The sequence below is a fragment of the Lonchura striata genome, chromosome 11, assembly GCF_050655825.1.
Source record: "Lonchura striata isolate lonStrDom1 chromosome 11, ASM5065582v1, whole genome shotgun sequence".
Taxonomy (NCBI): Eukaryota; Metazoa; Chordata; class Aves; order Passeriformes; family Estrildidae; genus Lonchura; species Lonchura striata.
The window spans coordinates 13,394,560-13,413,017 of record NC_140713.1 but is presented as its reverse complement, the minus strand read 5'-3'; the positions used below and the strand labels follow the sequence as shown (position 1 = coordinate 13,413,017).

Sequence of the window (18,458 nt, the reverse complement as noted above, 5' to 3'; positions counted from 1 at the left end):
TTTTTTTTTTTTTTAATGTTAAAGAATACTGCCTAACATAGGAAATGGATGAAGTTGGATTTCCTGATTTTGGTCATCTAGAGGAAACCAGCCTGTCTTTGAGTGAGCCTCCAAAGGCAAGATTCTTTTATCCCACCTTAATTTTGGCTCCGAGTGTCAGCAGACAAGTAGGCACCTGGCCATGGGATTCTCCAGCACTTCAGCCCAGGTAACTTTCATGCTTCTACAGCATCTGACATGGAGTTCACCTGCTAGTGACTGACCCAGTGTTTAACAGTGATTCACCACTGGAAATAGTCTTTGAAATTCATAAATTCAAGGCAAGCCTGGTTTATGGGGACTGATAATGCTGTATTAGTTGCTGGAAGTTAATGAGGTCCTGTGTTTGAGTACAACCAGATTAAAATGAAAAACGAACCACATTACATTCTGTTTCGACAATTATTATCAGTTGGTTGTAATATAAATATGCAAATTTCTCAGCTTGAACTTTAACATCCTCTGTAGAGACCATTCATCTCTTTAAAGTATTAATTTAAGTTGTAAAAGGATCCATACATCATTGCATGTCATTTTGAAAACAAATATTAATCAATTTTACACTCTGAATTGCCACTGTGCAAGTGTAATGTCCATTATTTTGGAGCAAGTCAGTGGCAAGAAATTTACATATTCATTCTTGGCTTAAGAAATCATATGATAATACAAGTACAACACAAGAAATTCAAAAGACTTAAGACCTTATCATCATCTATTCAATGGCAAAAAGCCTGCCTTTGCATTCTCAATGCATTGGTATGCAGATTAGGAATATGTTTCTCATTCCTATCAGTATAACCTTGAAAGCTGGTGACAGCTGAAGTGTAGTCATAAGTTTTCTCTTCCAACAGAAAAAACAGAAAGAAAAAGAGGCAATGAGTGTAAAGGATACAGCAATTTCAAGTTTTATGATAAGCTTTTTGATAGTGTATCTGACTACTTAGACTGTACTATGTGGGTACGTAGCTTGAAAGTGTGTTATGTCTAGATTTAGCTAGAATTGTAATTGCCAGTACATCTCTGCTGCTAAACTAAAGTTGGTATTTCTGATACAAGAGTTAAACCTGTGTTTTTATTAGTTAACACTATAGAAAATAGTTGCAGATGTTTGCATGTTAAATGTTGTCAAGGACACTAATTTTGATCGCAGCTGTCTCCCAGAGAAAGAGGCAGTTTCCAGTGGGAAAGCAAGCAGTACCAGGCAAACCCTGTGCTGACAGCCTTGTCCTGCTGATAAAAACAAGCCAGGTCTGCTGTCCAGGTAGTTTGCTGGTTTCTTCTGCGGGAATCCGCTGAATTCTTGTTTTGCAGTCAGAATTGAAACAAGCAAGAACAGAGGATAGGTTAGGTGAAGCTTTGCTCTTGCTTTAAGTGTAAGTCCCATTCAGTAGTGGCTGTTCTTTCTCAGGTTTGAGTGTGTCAGGGATGAAGGTGAATCCCATTTGATTCCACTTGAGAAAAGAAAATTGCTCTTCTGGATAGAGCTGGAGACTCCTAAAGTGCCATTCCTGAGCTCCAGGATGACACATCAAGGAAAGAACAGCAGTGCTCCTAAGTACCTCATCTTTGTTAATTATGCAGTAGCAGGTTCTGAGCTAATTGGCCTGGCAGAGGTTATACGTAAGCTCCCTCTAGTGGATTCCGAAGCAGGAATTTCTAAAATCATCTTTTCTTGTCACCCCACGCGCACGTGAGACTGCCACCGGCACCACGCCGCTCCATGCAGAGAGCTGCTGCTGCCTGGCCCTGCCTGCTGCCTCAGGAAAGTCTGTGGAAAAGTGCTGCCTGCACACCTGCAGCTATAACACGAGACAACTGCAACACTTTTTGGCTGGGCTTGCTGTTCCTCACTCCCTTGGCAGGGTAAGTTTGATTGCTGTTTCAGAATACTGATGTTTCTTAATCATGTGCCTTTGTTTTCTGGTTAAGTGGATGGGTTTCCAACACATTGTGAGATGAGAGCTGGAGAAGAGCACACACTCTTTCACAAATTTGTCATTATAGTATAATCAGATCATTAGTACCTACCCTGCTCTTGCACATTCTACATTCCTGAAAAAAAGTACACTTGGTTACAGGGTCTGTGTCTCTGGCCCCTGGGTGTTTACTCAGACCAAAACTGCAAAGGCAATATGCAAGACACTCATGTTCCTTGTTTACACAGTTCACGCAGGTCAGAGGAAAATCATAAAGAGCACACGTGCAAATGGCCAGATTAAAATGCAACAGTACATCAGATATGTCAACTGGATTTAGGATTGTAACAGACATGTAAGCAATTAGGGTATTTGCTAGTTCAAAATACTCACATGAATGAACCCACATTATCTTCTGAAAAGCATAATAATATGTAATTGCAGTAACAATTCCTCTTCCATTATGTCCTAGACATCAACATTCTATAATATCCTGCACAACTGATTGCAGGCAAACCCTCGGTAAGAGAAATAGTCCCAGATGTGGTTATGTCCCACCACTGTGGCTGCTACCTAATATTAAAGAATTACAGTAGAAATGTTTCAATAAGAAAGTAGAAGCATTTCAGTTTTTATGTGGCATAGATTGCCACAGACACTGCCAAGCAGCTTTATAGAGTTCTAAATCTTCATTCAATGCCCCTTTACATCATTTGAATGAAGATTTAAGCCTCAATAAAACTTTCTGAGTGCTTGTGGCCATCTTTGCTGTATAGTAATCAAAGAGGGGTACAAGCAGACGAATGCACTGTAGTGCTTCTAATGATCAACACTATATCTAGTGACATTTTCCTTTGTAAGATGAGTTGTCTTAAAGGCTGTTTTCATGCATGGTGCAGTAGTACACATGGAAGCAGGCATTTATATGCAGTTTTTATGCAATCCTTTAAAAGATTGCTTTGAGGGTTGTGAGGATTTTTGTTGCTTTTTCCCCCCTGTGTAATGTTAATTTGCTCTATAGCTATTTTGAATTAATTTATTATATGAAAGATATTTGGGAAAAAATAGTAAAAAATAAATGGAAGATAATAATTAAAGGGTAGCTTTGCACAACACTACAGCTGCATTTCCTTGTTTACTTATCAATTTCCTACTGTAATTAAGATATTGCAGTGCAATGAGTTGTGGCATTGAATTAGAAGCTCAAATGAAAATCAGCTTCTAGGTAAGATATCAGCTGGGAAATTCAACACATGCTGGTGCATAAACTCACACACAAGATATGACTGAGTGGAAACTGAAAGAAACTTTACTGTGATAAGACGCCATTGATGGAGTACATATTTTGTTTCAAACATACAGACACTCATTAAAGAAAACTTTGTAAAATAAATAGCTAGTCAGTGAATTGTGAAGAGGCTTTGGTGTTTGAATCCTCCTGCAGAGGAAGGTTTGGGACAATTCTGTGGATCTGAGCATCCACAAACTTCCAGAAATGGAGCTGAAAGTACAACTTCCCTCTTGAAGTTTAGACTCCCACCACAAGGTGTTTATATTTCATTATGTTTACTTTACATTAAAGATTTTTGTTAATGATTAAAGTCTCTGAAATTGCTCCCCTTAAGCAGTTACCTTCAAAGAGGGATCTCTCTGGACTCAAATAGCTCTGTATTAGAAATTTGGTGTAGAACTGTCTCTGGTACATGCATTTTCTGGACACTTTGGCAACATCATTCTTCCCATTGAAAAATAGTGAAATGCAAATTTTTACTGGTAGGGATACTAAGAACATAATGTGGCAACTACTTACTGTGAAGCATACAGTTGTTTCTGTGTAATCCTTAAAAGATACAAAATAAAAAATATTAGAAGTATATCTTATTTAAAGAAACTGAAACTGCCAGCACTTTGTAAAAGCAGTAGTACCAGTGTGAAAATCAATCTCTGATTTTTTCCCTTAATTTTCAATAAGAATTTTAAAGAAAACCAAATGTGGAAATTGCCCAGTCCATCTTCTCTGGGCAGCCAAGCTGTTTCTGGTTCTGAAAAAGGCAGCAGCTGACCTGCAAGGGGAATGCACTGCTTACCAAGGCGCTCAAAAATGCGCTTCTCACATGCTCATGATGGAGTTCTTCCAGGTTTTGTAAAAAGATTTCAGGTTTTACTACATCAAATGGAGAAAAGCTGATTCTTTGGCCTTGTTTTGGAGGAAATTGTCTCATTTCCAGTTCCTTTGTCAAGAGATGCAAAACTGGAGGAGCTCCATAGAAGAGACCCTCCTCAGAGCACCAGGGTGGGTGCCCCCTTGGGCAAGAAGGGGCAGCAGTAGCCCATCCTTGCCCTTGCTGTTTTCTGGCTCAAAAGGTTAACACATTGACCTGAAGTCAAACCTACTGTTTCAAGTTAAATTGAACTATAGTTTTCAGCACATAAAATATGCAAGATCTGAACCAAGGGCAAATGAAGGCCTTGTTCTCCCAAACACCATAGCCTTATAAAAATTTGCAGTTATCTCAGCTTTCCCCAGCAGAAAATCTCTAGGCTCAGTCTAGAGATTTGCAGCTGAAGGATCAGAGTAAAACTCAGAAAAAGAGTTATATTTCCCTTTTGGGTTCAAAATCAGAACTGAGTTTAACATAATTTCCAAATGATTGATCCCAAGCAGTAGGTAAAGAGGGGGATGTTTTGAGCAATATTGTCCCTTGTTTTCCCTTGTATTTCTTTGTAAATAACATATTATCTATATTAAGGTAAACTGAATCTATTAGACAATTACCTAAGGGGATTGTGAAACTGGGCTCTGCATTATAAAGCACCTGAAGTTATGACAGCTGTGACCCCAGAGGAATCAAGGCTGAATAAAGACTGTCTCCATTGCAGACAAATGATGATAAAGTGATCCTTTTAGCTAGCAGTCAATGGAACCTGACAAGGCCAAACCTCCAACTAATGAACAGCCCAACCTTTGCTACCAGGGAGATGTACTGAAAGTTTAATCTCAATAAGCATCAAAATGCATTTGGCCAAACATTTTTAACAAAAGAGTGGCACATATCATTAAACGGCCGTGAAGTTAGATGAGTGAGGAGGAAAATAGGAGCATGGGGGTGTATGTTCTTACTGTATCACAGGTGCACAAAATTGCCTTGATAGAACAATATCTTATTTTTCTTCTGAAATTGAATTTCAGATGGTACCTACGTCACACAGACCTAATAATACAGAAAGCAATTGTCTCAATGATTCCTATTAAATCTGTGCATTTCCAGATCCTTATAGAGTAATGTCAGTTACAGAACAATGTCAGGCTGACGGACGCAGCACAGCGTTAAAGAAAAAAAATCATGCACACAATAGGCCAGCTGCACATTAATAAATATGTAATGTTTGATTAAAAATATGGATCGTATTTTTCCCCCCAATTGCTGACTACCCCTAAGGCAGAAGATGTGATCTGGCTCCCACTGATGGGTTTATTTCTTGCTTGCTTTGAAAATACAAACTAAAATGTTTTCCTGTCCCAGCTGTTTCCCATTGTTCATGTTTATCAGCTCAAAGGGTGAACGGAGGAATAAAAAATACGCTCGCATTTCAAATGTGCCAGTCAGTCAATCTATTGTTAAAAGAAGAAAGCCTAATTGTCTGTGCTGGCAAACTTCTTTTTGGTGAATGTCCAGTTTTTAAGAAAAGCTATTCAGCTGTGCCATTTGTTTAATACATGCATAAAAAAGCACATAAAATCACAAGTTTTCTCTGGGATGGGATGGGGGTGGGGGAAATCACATTTCTAAGTTATATCCTTGAAACACTCAAGTGGTGGCCTAAGTAGTAGTCCATGGATTACTTTTCTGGTTATTTATTGATCTGAATTAGTGGTTTAAAGGAATTTTCATGGAATAATAGCTAATGCCCTAAGACTGAATTTGACCTCCTTCTCCAAATCTTACATTTTACTTCTTTAAGAAGCAGCACTTCTTCCAGATTGCATCACCACTGCAGGGGTGAAAGTCTTCCCCAGTTACATTCACAAGAGTTTTATGTTTTAATTTAAGCTCCTACTCTTCTTCATTTCTTTAGACACTCATACTAACACAAAATGGGAAATAGAATGGAGAAAGAGCAAGAACTCCTTTCCTGCATCTTCTGTTTGTCTCCAACTCTAGTGATAATTACAGAGCTCTACCCTGCCTTTGACTTGCTCTCCAGCTTGTCCTGGCAGTGCTACTCTTCCACCTTTCTAACCAAGCCCAGTTAATCAGAACTTACACTCATGCCATGCAAATGAGCAAATATTTAACTCACAGACTACTATATTGACCAGGACTGTGTTAGTCCATCTTTCTGTGGCTAGTGCAGTTTTTCTTTGAAAGCTTTTTGAAGAAAGGGTCATGTTTATTTCCTCAGTTGTACAGCACCAAGTGCAAAACATTCTTACAATCTGAAAAATATTTTAAAAACCATTAGTATAACAAATTAAATTTTCTAGTTTTTTCTTCTTTTAGATGAAGAAGAAACAAGTAAGTGGCATTATCATCCAGCTATCACCCCCTTGTGACACTGAGATGTCACTCACAGCAAATTGTACAGATCTTTCTTACATGAGGAGTTCAATAACTCCTCGTGACATCTAAATTACCATTCCTGGGTGTCTGGGTTAACACCTCACAGGAATGAATAAGGCAATAAGGTAATTGTCCCAAGTGCTCTGCACATCCAAGTATCTGCTTTGGTCATCCTGGACCCATATTTGCCTGGAAGTTTGAGAGTCACATACTTCCTAAAATTGGAAATTGGGCATCTGGGGATGAGCTACCTCACTCACTAAGGTGAAGACTGGGGATTTTTCTAAATCTGCCTTTATTAAAAGTTATTGGCACATAGGAATGTATTTCATACTGGAAAGCACAGTGAGCCCCACCCTCACCTGCCCCCCATGACCAGCCATTTCAGAAACTTCACTGACTATTCATTCATTGATTTGGTAGAATAAAAATTACACAGAACTATTCCAGAGAGGGTAAAACCAAAGGAGAATTACTAAAACAAACTGTTGATGTGCAGGTGGAAGGGAAGCAGTCAGGGAGAAATGACATGTGGCTGAATTTTAGCAATTTATTTGGAACATTTTTGTCTTTGTCTTAGGGATTTGTTAAGTGAAACACCAGGACACAGCCATGGATGGACAGTGCACCTGTGACAGCAGACATCGGGTGAAAGCCCCTCAGGGGACAGGTTGGTGACCAGAGAAGCAAACACAGGGGGAGGGAGGGGTACAAGAGGGGCCTGCAAACTCTCCTGGGAAAGCACCAGCCCTCTTCTCCAGGAACTCCAGTGCTGGAGCTGCTGTAAACAGATTCAGCCTCTTTCTGTTTGTAAAAATTATGGACAACAGTGTTCTATTCTGTAAACCATTCATACTGCCACAGCTGGACAACAAACAGGGAATTCTGGAGATACACAGGGCAATTTCTTTAAACCCACTATTAATATCCTGTAGCCCCACTATTAAATTGTAGCTAAATTCTCCTTTAAGGGTGAAGAAATATTTTTATTTAAATTTAATAATCAATTATCTACTTAGAAAGCTTCAGTTAGCAGATAGGAACTGTTCATCACATGAAATCTACTGATCTGGGCAGATTTTGCTTTTTTTTTTTTTTTTTCCCTAGAAAAGAAACTGAATTCACAATTCTTCTTCCTTTAATTCTTTTTTCTTTTTTCTTTTTTTTTCCCCAAAAAGAGGTAATTTTCTCCGTATGAAGCTTTTCTGTATTCTTTTTCCTTTGGGAGACAAAATAATTGGAAAGACTTGGCAGAATTAGTAATATTCTTCAACTTGTAATTGTCTAACATCTTAGTGTTCTAGATGGAAAATCAATACATTATGATGTGCCCTAAGCTAAATTAATATAATGTTAATATGGTGGCTTGAAATTGGTTGAAATGCCTGTTTGAAATCCTGCATATCTACATCTAGTCATTCAGAAGCTTGCAGCAGAGGGTGGTTGGGTGCTCTGTCTCCCTGGATAAATCTGTCTCTTCCTGGCTCTTTGCTGTTTTCACTCTGTCAGCCAGGGAAAAACTTCTGCTGGGACTCATTTTCCTTCAGTGGCCCAGAGCTTTTCAAAGAATTCTGAAGGAGACAAGAAAACACCATACATTGATTAACAGACCACATTTACAATACATTTTTAAAATAATATTTAGGAGTTTCTCCTGTAATATAAACTTCTTTCAAAAATAATGCTCAGTACAGGATGTGGCATTGGGCCAGACAGTTCAGGCACTATTTTATTACCATAACAATTCCCTGCATCTGACATGCTCTCCATGGCAGCATCCATGTTATCCACTGTACAACAATTTTGCACAACAGAATTTACACCCTAGACCAAAACTTTGAATTGGACTGTAAGGTACTATAAATAAAACACTGTCACATCATTTTCAATTTAAAATATGAATTGCAGCACAGCAATGTAATTAGCACTAATGCAGGTCTCTTTGAAATCAAGAAATCTGTTTTCTTACAGTTCTGTTTCATCCCTGGTTGTGTTCTTAGACTTTTATAGAATGCAGCAAATGAAGCCCATGTCATGCTTTATATCATTCTCCCACTGCCATCAGGAAGTACAGTTTTTGTATAGGCTTGTGGACCATCTGTTAGATATGAAATGCTCTGAGGGCCAAAAAAAAAAATCACTGTTTTTCTAGGCTTCCATGCAGCTTTCCCTGTAGACAGCAGGCACTGTTTGGTTTTGTGCAATATGCTATAGTATCTTGCAGTAAGAAGAACAATTAATTTCCTCAGAAATCATGGCCATACACCCAAAGTGAACACTTTTGACATTCCATAATAGGTGTTATGTATAGTGGGTGTCAAGAGTTGCCTAGATATGCTGATAATGAGCTGTACTTTTGAGGAGTCATAATCAATTTATTTATTTCTTCATTTAGAAAGTCAGATCCATCAGCCTGTCATCAAAATGTCATAACCCATTGACCTCACATTGCAATCAAAGAATCTTGACTCTTATTGATGGCATTCAGTTATGCCAGGAACATCAGCAATCATTTTATCTTTTATGATAATTTTATCATTTTAGTGGTATCATTTAAAACACTGAAGTTAGTGACTAAATCCATTCATCCTTTCCTTAATCCCCCTTAATAGTTACCACCAACCCCAATAGTTACTACCCACATAGCTATTTTAAAACTTCAAATTATTTTTGATCTAATATTATCTGTGTATGGAAATAAATAAGAAACAACATCTGGGAGTCAGAAAGACCTGAGCAGATTGGATTCCCTTCTGGGGGTCATTCTACCTCTGCTCTCATAGTTGGTGATGTCAACACAATCTTTTAAAGAAGTTACTTCCTGTTATCTCAGTGCTGCCCATCTGTTATTCCCGTATCTCCCGATGACATGTCACCAGTGGTAGTGACAATTTCTTATCCACTGCTGTCAGAAAAAGAATAGCTTAGGAGCTTGGAAACAAATTTCAAACTAAAAGTTGCTTTGAAGTTTGATCTGCTATTCAGTGAAGCACAGTGTAGAAGAAATAGTAAACATGTCAAGATAAAGGAAGGAAAAAAGGGAGTGAGAGCAGTGGAGCAGGATAGAGATGAGCTGCATTTGCATACATTTCCAATGTGCCTTTCAGGCACAGATACTTAAGGGATGCATAGCCTTGTTGCCATGTGGGATTTTAATCTATGGTTTAGGAGCAGGGAACATACATTGTCTGGTTGAAGTAATTGTTGAAGACAGAGACTAATCTTTTTATTAGTGGGACATTTTCTATGATACAGGATTTTACAGCAAAACTCTTCCAATACATGGGAATAGGACTCCTCTTAATGCTAAAAGGATTTGTTCCCATTTTCACTTCAAATTTTACAAATCTAAAATTACTATATGATTCAGAGGAAAAAGTGGTAACAACAGAACACTATACAGCATGTGATTATATTCAAACATATTACTTTTAATAAAATCAAACAACCTCATGGGAAGTTTCATGTTTGATAAACAGTTATTTCCTAGCAGGAAAGTATCCAAATGGGAATTTTTACCTGGTCTAATAATTGCAAATTAACTGGGATCAGGTTTGCACAGTCCTAGGAGCCCACTCTTGGCAGCCAGCTCCCTGCAAGACTCTCCCTCACAGCAACAAGTTTGTGGAATCAAGCCCTTTGTTTGGATCAGTGCTCATCCCTTCAGGCAGAGCTAATTGGCTAATTCAATCACACTGGCTATTTAATTAATAAGGAAGCCCAAAATTCCACATGAGATGAAAGGATGGAGAGCCCAGGAATGACCCTTGATAATAATAAAAGATAATTACAACCAAGAATGGCATTATTCAGACTTTGTTATTGACATGATAAGCACTGCCATATGCCATGCAAGCTGTGATATTGCACCCCACTGCTCAGAGGTGCAGCAAAGCTCTGAGGTGCCACTGCTCACTGCATTTCCATGAAAATGTGCCTTCAGGTGAAGAACTGAACACTGTGAGACCAGAAAAAAATCAGAACTTCCCAGCAGTAATGAGGGGAAAGCAGCCTGGCTACTTGGTTACCTGTGTTCAGGTAGCACATGTAAGATTAATTTTTCTGTTTAGAAAAACCAGGGATCTGAAATACCAGATGCATCTTGAGGGCATCGGGGTGCTGCGTGGGGAAAAAAACCCAATCTGTTCTATTATTTGTATTATTATGTTTATTAGGAAAACTGGGTTCCCTATAGAAAAATGGCAGGTGTTTTTGCTGGATCTACTGGGAAAGGGATGGGGAACTACACTGAGGAGCAGATTCCCAAAATATACCACAGAAGTTTCTGCCAAAATGAAAAATTTCCACAGAAATTAGGTCCTGTTTTCTTTACAAAATGCAAAGAAGTGTCTGCTGATCCCAGCAAAGCAAAATGCACAGGGTGCCCAAGAGACTCTGGGCAGAAAGGAAAATAACAAGACTACATCACCTGCAGCACCACTTTCCTCCCAAATAATTTTTTTGTGTGCTAGTTCCTAAAGACAACCAAGTTCTTAGGAACTAGAATTAAAAAATGGAGCTAAGACATGGGCTTGTTTTCTGGCTTCACTTTTCAATCCTTGAGGACCTGGGGCACACAGGATGTTGCAGTGGGTCCAGTTCTGTCTCCTGTGATTTATCTCCTCAGACTGTGCATTCCTAATGTGGGGACCACATCCTCATCTGGGTATAGCCTAAAAGGTCCCCGATTCGATTAGGGTTTCTCAGTTAAATTTAAAAGTTTTAGAAAATCTTCCCCTATCCTTAGAGTTCCAGAGTTTTATTGCTCATTAAAAGTCTGTATCTGAAAAGCAAAACGCATTTGATTTGTAATGAATGTAACCCTTCAGTAAGATCACAGCTGTAATGTTACAGAATCAGTCAAGTAAAGAACAGCCACTGGAAGAAAACCTGCCTTCTTTTTTTTTCTCTTTAACCTCAATAGAGCAGTTCTTTTGTTAATTACAGTTACTGCACACTGTGATATTGAAGTGCTCTGTTCTCAAACATATTCTTATTTATTTTAGTCCTTTTTTTCCCAGGTAATGAAATGTCAGAACCCTACTTTTTCTGGTTTTGTAGTATGTTGATCAAAGTGACCTTTGCTTTGCGGCAGACACAAATCAATATAGCGCTCTGCGGTATTTGACAGATAAAGGTGCAACATATAATAAATGGCAATCACTGACGAGGAGAGCAAGAAAATACCTGCCAACTTCAGTTCATACCAGCAATTTTCAGACAATGCCACATGTTATGTTCAAAGTCAAATTCATTCGTCCATCTAATAACAGAGGTGGGGGATATTAAAGGACTCAGTTTTGTTAAAGAAATGTTTCAACTCACAGTAATAATTCAGAGTCCAGTCCAGGTCTGCAGTGGTTGGTTGCAAGTAAAGTTATTACATTTTGAAGACAGGTTAGAAGAGCAATTTTCCTTGCCATAAAGGAAAAGACATACACACACAGAGTTTTTGCCCAAGAAATGAAATAGTAATTATATACACTCATACAAACACAGTCTCTTATTCTTTCTCACATGAACACACACACACACACACACACACACACACATTGTCTTAATATCCTACAGCAGCTCTCCAGTGCAGTGCTTCACAGCTGAGTGTTTGATTTTCTTGTATTCTTTGTAACATGCTGATAATTTTTACACAAATGGAACCAATTTCTATTTAGATGCTTAATTACAAGTAGTGTCAGCAAAGTATCTGCCAGAGATTTGAAATCAGGAAAGCATCTGTATTTTCTCTGCTCACAGGTAACTAATTTTATATTGTAACTGAAAGGCCCTTTTATTTATCTGTTGTTCATAATATATGTAACTTTACAACTTGCATTTAATGTTTATTTTCACAAGTGCTTTGCATAAAGCTGTTGATACACTTAAGGCAGAAAAAGGCCAATTCACAACATACTTGTGGCTGTTCAGAGCCATTTGATGTGGTTCAGTAAAGACAGCTAATTTATGAAGCCCAAGTGTTGATCATGTGTGTCCGTGAGTGCACCACACCTTACCTGTGCAAAACCTAACATTGAGATGCTGTGTTAACTTTTGATTAATATTGGCAGAATGTGACCATTTATTAGTGCTAATGGTCAAATTCAGTGTTGAAGCTTACAGCTGAGCCTGAGATGCAACAAGGAAAGGCCAGTTCCAGGGAATAAGTAAAGCAGCCCAAAACATTGTAGGAATCTTTTTTTATCTGATCCAGATTATGTTTAATTTAGTGAACCTTTCCTCACTTATCCTGGTCTTTTTCAATATAAATACTATATTAATTATGTATATTCTGCTCTGATAAAATTGAGAATTTCCATCCTTCTAATTACTACTGTGCCATTTTTTTTTTCTATTTTCTCATCCTTTCTTTATGAAAATTGAGTTTATCTTTCCTTTTTTTTTTTTTTTTTACAAGATATTGAACAGGAAGCAGATGTTTTTTGTCATCTGTCTGCAATAATGCCAGACCTTTTCCTAAGCTGCTGAATGCATGATTAACTTTAAACTGATCTTACTTCTGTGTATAATTTTTCCTATATCCTGTTGAGTTAAACTGTACCCATCATTACCTTCATCTTGTACCCCAGTTCATGTTAATCTATTCTGAATTTCTCACACTCTCAAACTTGTGCAAAACAGATATCTCTATTTATCATTATACATTTTGCCATACAATATATTTACTGAAATCAGTCACACAGTGCTGGTCTATAAGGAACTATTAATAACTGACCTCTCCAGCCTGGAAAATGCAGTTATATAATGCAGTAAAACTTTTTCCTCATAGAACATCCTTGTTACTTCAAATGATGATTCCATACTAAGTTATCACAGTCTGGCATGTTGTTAGGTAATTTACAACTATGAAAAGACCACATTCATTCCCCCAAAGTTGCATGCAGTTGTTTTCCTGCTGTAAAGTAGGGGTTTAGTAAGGAGGGAGTCTCTAAACATCATAACTTTGCTGAGGGGGTTGTTACCCCTACTGGCAAATGCTCAACTGTGAGCAACAGATTTATTACCTGACATAATTAATGGCCTAGATAGTGACATTTCCCATATTATAGACAATCATGAATTATGAGCCCAGCTGCTAGCCTTCTCATTCACTGAAATCGGTTGATAAATATGTTTATTCGAGGTCAGCTTGGCCTCATCCATTAGAAATATTGTTTTTCTAAACATTACATTGATTTAATTTAACTCTAATCAATTTAAAATGGTTCTGACAATTAACAAAAGCTTCAAATATGACCTTAAAGTAATAGGATTCATTAGCTATGTTTAGGATTAAACTTATCCTAATAGGGCTATTTTTCTTCTGAGGGCATGTAGTAGGCCGACTGGTGGTCAGTCAAAATGAAATCAATTATTATAAATTATACAGTTTGGGTTGATTATGTCATGCCTGCTAATTTGTATAAATAAGGATCTCAAACAATAGAAGCCATTTATTAATAACTATCTGTGTCCCAACCTGTATCATGCTTTATACTACAGCTGCAGGATCATCTGTTACCCATGAAGTATTATATTCTCTACTGCTAGGCATATATGCTAATTAAACCCATAATTAATTGTAACAGTTATAGTTAAAGTCAAAATGCTGACAGCCTTTTTGGCCTATTATTCATGGTAATCAACTGATTCAAAAGGCAACGTAATCAACGACTCCTGCACTAGCCAGGGGATCACAATGGCAACACCAGTGACAGCTGGCACCCACGGGTCTTCGGCTACAATAGGAAATATAAACCTCTAGAGCTGAAATGCCTCAGTGTGAACAGTGCCCATTGTTCTTCTGAGGGAAAATAGGAGTGCAAGTCCCGTTCAAGAATTGCCTCCCCAGTGCAGTGGCTAACAGAAGGGCACAGAGCCCCAGAGAGCCCACCCAGCCTTCCTGGGGCACTCAGGGCTGGTGCCATCCCTCAGGGCCCTCACCAAACCCTTCCCCTGCAGCAGAGACAGCTTAGATTAAGGATAAGAATTATGGAGAGCGTTTTGGAATATCAAGAAGAGATTTTTCTGGCCCTGTTCTTATTGAACTCATGCCTGGACAGTGGGCAGTGCCCAAAAGGTGTGTGCTGTCCCTGGGTGTGTTACCTACAGAAAGAGAGAATGTTCACTCAGCCTGAACAGGGACCTTTCCTGCTCACATCTGTGTAGCAGCCTTTGAACCTGTGTGAAATGTCTTTTCCTTTGTTCCCAGGCACAGTGGTGAATCCAGCAGCTCTGAGAGGACAAGGTGGAGAGAGAAGGACAAGGGGACAGTCTGAATATTGTCAGCAGAGATCCACAAACACTGTTCTAAGACTTGCTCAGGAGCAAGTGTTCTGTGTGGGCACAGCTTGGGGTGCCCCCAGAGTGACCCGAGCTCTTCAGGAGGCCACCAAGGGTGGAAGAGGGAGTAAAGGCCAAATTAGTGGCCACTTTCAGCAGTGACACTTTGCAGCCCAGATGAAGAGCAGTGCCAGATGGGCCACCTGAACCTGTTGCAGCCACAAGGTACCTGTCTCTCTGGAGGTCTTGCCTCACTTTCCTCCTCAATTTAAAGGCAGTCTGGTTATCTATCCCTGCCTGGGGCCTCAGATAACTATCTCTTCCCTAGCTGCTCCTTCCATGGTCAGGCCTGCTCATGGCCCAAAGCATTGCCAGGCCAGCAAGTTTACACATACACATCTTGAGATGTGCTGCTGCTTAAACAAGGTTAGCCAGAGCCTCATTACTAAGATTTACACTGTCACTTACAGAGATGCCCATCCAATCCTATAACACATAAATTTATGGGCATCGCAGCGAATTTTTTATTGTTAGAGCTCATATACAATGTGTGCCCTTAGTGACACATTTTTAAATAAAATATATTGTACTAGTGATTTCTAATGCTTAAAATAAAATAAAATAATAATCAACTTTTAGCTACAGTTTCCCCCTGGTTATTGAGCTGAACTTAACGACTGGCTGAAAAGTATTTGTCAACACAACAGCTGGAGAGCAACACTTTCTTGTGGCTTTATGTCACAGCATATGCCAGCCACTCAGAACATGTGATAATTCAACTGGAGCTGGTACTACAATAGCAGATGGGTTGAAGCATTGTTATTCTCACTCTAGCTCCCAGCCCTTGAGGGATCACTAAATAAAATCAAAGCAGATGGACCATTACAAGCTCATTTATGTTCACTACAAGCACCTCAACCTCCAGTTGTGATATACTGCACCTTTGTATAAAATGACATGTATGGTAACATGGCCTAATGAAAATAGCATCAGACTTGGCAAGTGAGGAATGAGACTGGGAAATATGCACAGATCTATTTATCACTGAGTTCTTTCCTTGCAGAAAGGGTTCATTCCCACCCCTCTCTCCCTGCCCCCCCCCACCCCCATGTTTATCATAGTATTTTTCTCCATGTTTATAATTTAATTTCCTCACACTTGTCACAAAAACTGAGATGTGGCTATAGGAGCCAAGCAGGGCTCCTAGCCTGTGCAAAGACGGGACAAGTGCTACTAACCAGGACTGTAAAACTCATTCCTATACATCCTTGATGAATGTGCTAATCCAGGTGACCCACAGGGGTCAAGGATTTAGCACCTACTTGCACCAATCCCTGCCGAGATCCAGGACACTGTATCCATTTCTCAGCCTGCTCTTGCCATGAGGTGTTCCACGACTCTGCACTTTTGAGCTTATGGGGACTTGCTGTAAAGAATCAACTGCTCCACTAAATTCCAGCACTTCTGTCTGTGAGGTTCCATTCAGCATCTGAGCAAACTCCCATGGCATGGAAGGCACCTGCTTCCCAAGGACGAAAGATACTAAAACTGTCCGTTTCCAGAGGATGATCTTTAGGGTCTAAGTCAGTTTGAACTGAAAAATTATTCTTGCCATCCTCAGTAGCCCAACATAAAATCAAAGGCACATCCAGGGCCTGCTTAAAGAAATATCTTCTGAGCACCTTGTACAGCAATGCACTAACCATGTCACCTAAAGGCTTTGTCCTACAGTTCCCACCTTCACCATCCTGCTCCAGGGAGCTCCAGCAAGATGAAATATGGCAGAAAAGGTCTTGCTTCCCTTTATGACAACTGTGCTTCTCAACCACACAGACACAAACACACAGCATACGTGTGTGCAATTAGTGACAGTTCCCAAACTGAACTCCTCTCAAATGTGAGCTTTTTAGATCTGTGTGTTTATTTTTTTTTTCTGCCCAGTTTTAAACAGCTTCTGTGCCCTACTGCAGACACAGCTGCATTCAGTGCTAAAGAGAATATACTGTGAACTTAAGGCTTTGAGCATTCTGTTTTTTCCTGTATAAACAGGAAAAGTGGGAGTAGACAGTGTTCAGGGAGAGTTAAATGCATTTTGTCTGCATTAAAGAGTCATATAAGACTATGAAACTTTAGCAAAAGCTCTGTAGGTCACCTGGCTGCCATAGGTCTCCTCATCCAGCTGTTGCTGGGCTTTAAAGGGCCAGAGAGATGCAGCAGTGGAAACCAAAGAAATCACTTCACTGGGGTTGGTAAATACAGTTGAACTTCAGTGACTGCAGTGTGCAGTTGAAAGACTTGTCCAGCTTTTTCTGTGAAACAGCCTCTTCCTCAGTGTCTGAGTTGTATAAAATGATGAATGGATCAGATAATTGTCACCTGACCCAGAAAGGTCAGGGCAGCTGGGCACTGTCAAGGACAGTGGTTCCAGGACCATAGCCACTTTGTTTGTTCTTCCTGAGCACTTCCTGCTCAGTGCACTGACTCATCCTAAACTGAATTGGTGAAACTGTGCCAGAGGTATGTGCAGGTCAGGTCAGGCATCGGCACTGCCCCTTATCTGCTGGCCAGCTTTCCTATCAGCCAAACTAATTTGCTAAGATAATTCTGCTTCCTGCCACCTATACAATAAATCAACCACTGTAGCTTCATTGAATTCTCTGCCAACTGCTGCCCTTGAAATTCTCAACCCGTGGGGGGCTGAGAGGGAAAGCTGTACTCTTCTAAATATAAGCAAGCTTTGGATGCACAGCTTGGTATCCTGGACAATGCTGTATCTCCTCAGCCCCACATTAATGGTGTGCCAGAGCCAGCTCAGACTGAGGCAAATCCCAATGCATCAATCATTCCTTTGAAAGCAAGTTTTTGGAATTATGTGATCTCGGGTGGTAAAGCACATGTGGGTAAACACAAACAAGTTGACACAGAGAGATAGAGAACATGAGCACATGCTCAGGAAAGAGCCAGAGTAAAATGACAAGGGATTCACTGTGGTGGCTGTTGAAGAAAGAAATAAAGATGTTCCAATGAAATGGTAATTCCCTGACAATTAATTTTGAAGAGGAAAAGGATATTGAGGATGGGTGTGAACTAAGAAACATGAAGCATCCCCAGGCATGCATACTACAGGAGCAAGACTTCAGCAGGGAGACTGTGTTCTGCTTTTCCTTATAGCAATACCAAATACTGAAAGTAGCAGTGATATTACAATTCACAGCCATATTTAAAATTAGAAGATGCACTAGTATAAACTAGTGCACCCTACTTGTATAGTTTTGTTTAGATTAGATATTTAATAATGCCAATTTGTTGCTTTGTTTTGTTTTGTTTTTTTTTTAAAGGGACCTCTATTCCTCATGAAATTTCATCATTTTCTTTTGAACTATCCAGAAGATCAACACTGGCTTTGTAGCAGCTCTGCTAGGATAAAACTCAGCCTGTACCAGTCAGGTTGCTGAAGGGAGCCAACTCCTTCCTCAGCAACATGGTTGGGTTCATTCAGTCAATCACTTGGCAGAAGGATATTTAAGCATAATTGCATATCCCCTCCCTGTCTTTAAATATGCACAGAAAAGTCACAGAACAACTGATAATGTAACAATAATAATGGGGCTGAAGAACAGTATTATAGTGTGAACTCTTCTATCCCTTGGTTTCATTTACATGT

At 39.4% G+C, this 18,458-nt stretch overlaps 1 long non-coding RNA gene across 1 annotated transcript; it reads left to right on the top strand.

Moving 5' to 3' along the window:
- Positions 1–224: 224 nt before the first annotated feature.
- LOC110484406 (uncharacterized) lies at positions 225–15,674 on the top strand. Its single transcript, XR_014957885.1, has 3 exons — positions 225–1,902; positions 7,098–7,187; positions 14,724–15,674. It is a non-coding gene; the product is annotated as an uncharacterized LOC110484406 (long non-coding RNA).
- Positions 15,675–18,458: the final 2,784 nt, after the last annotated feature.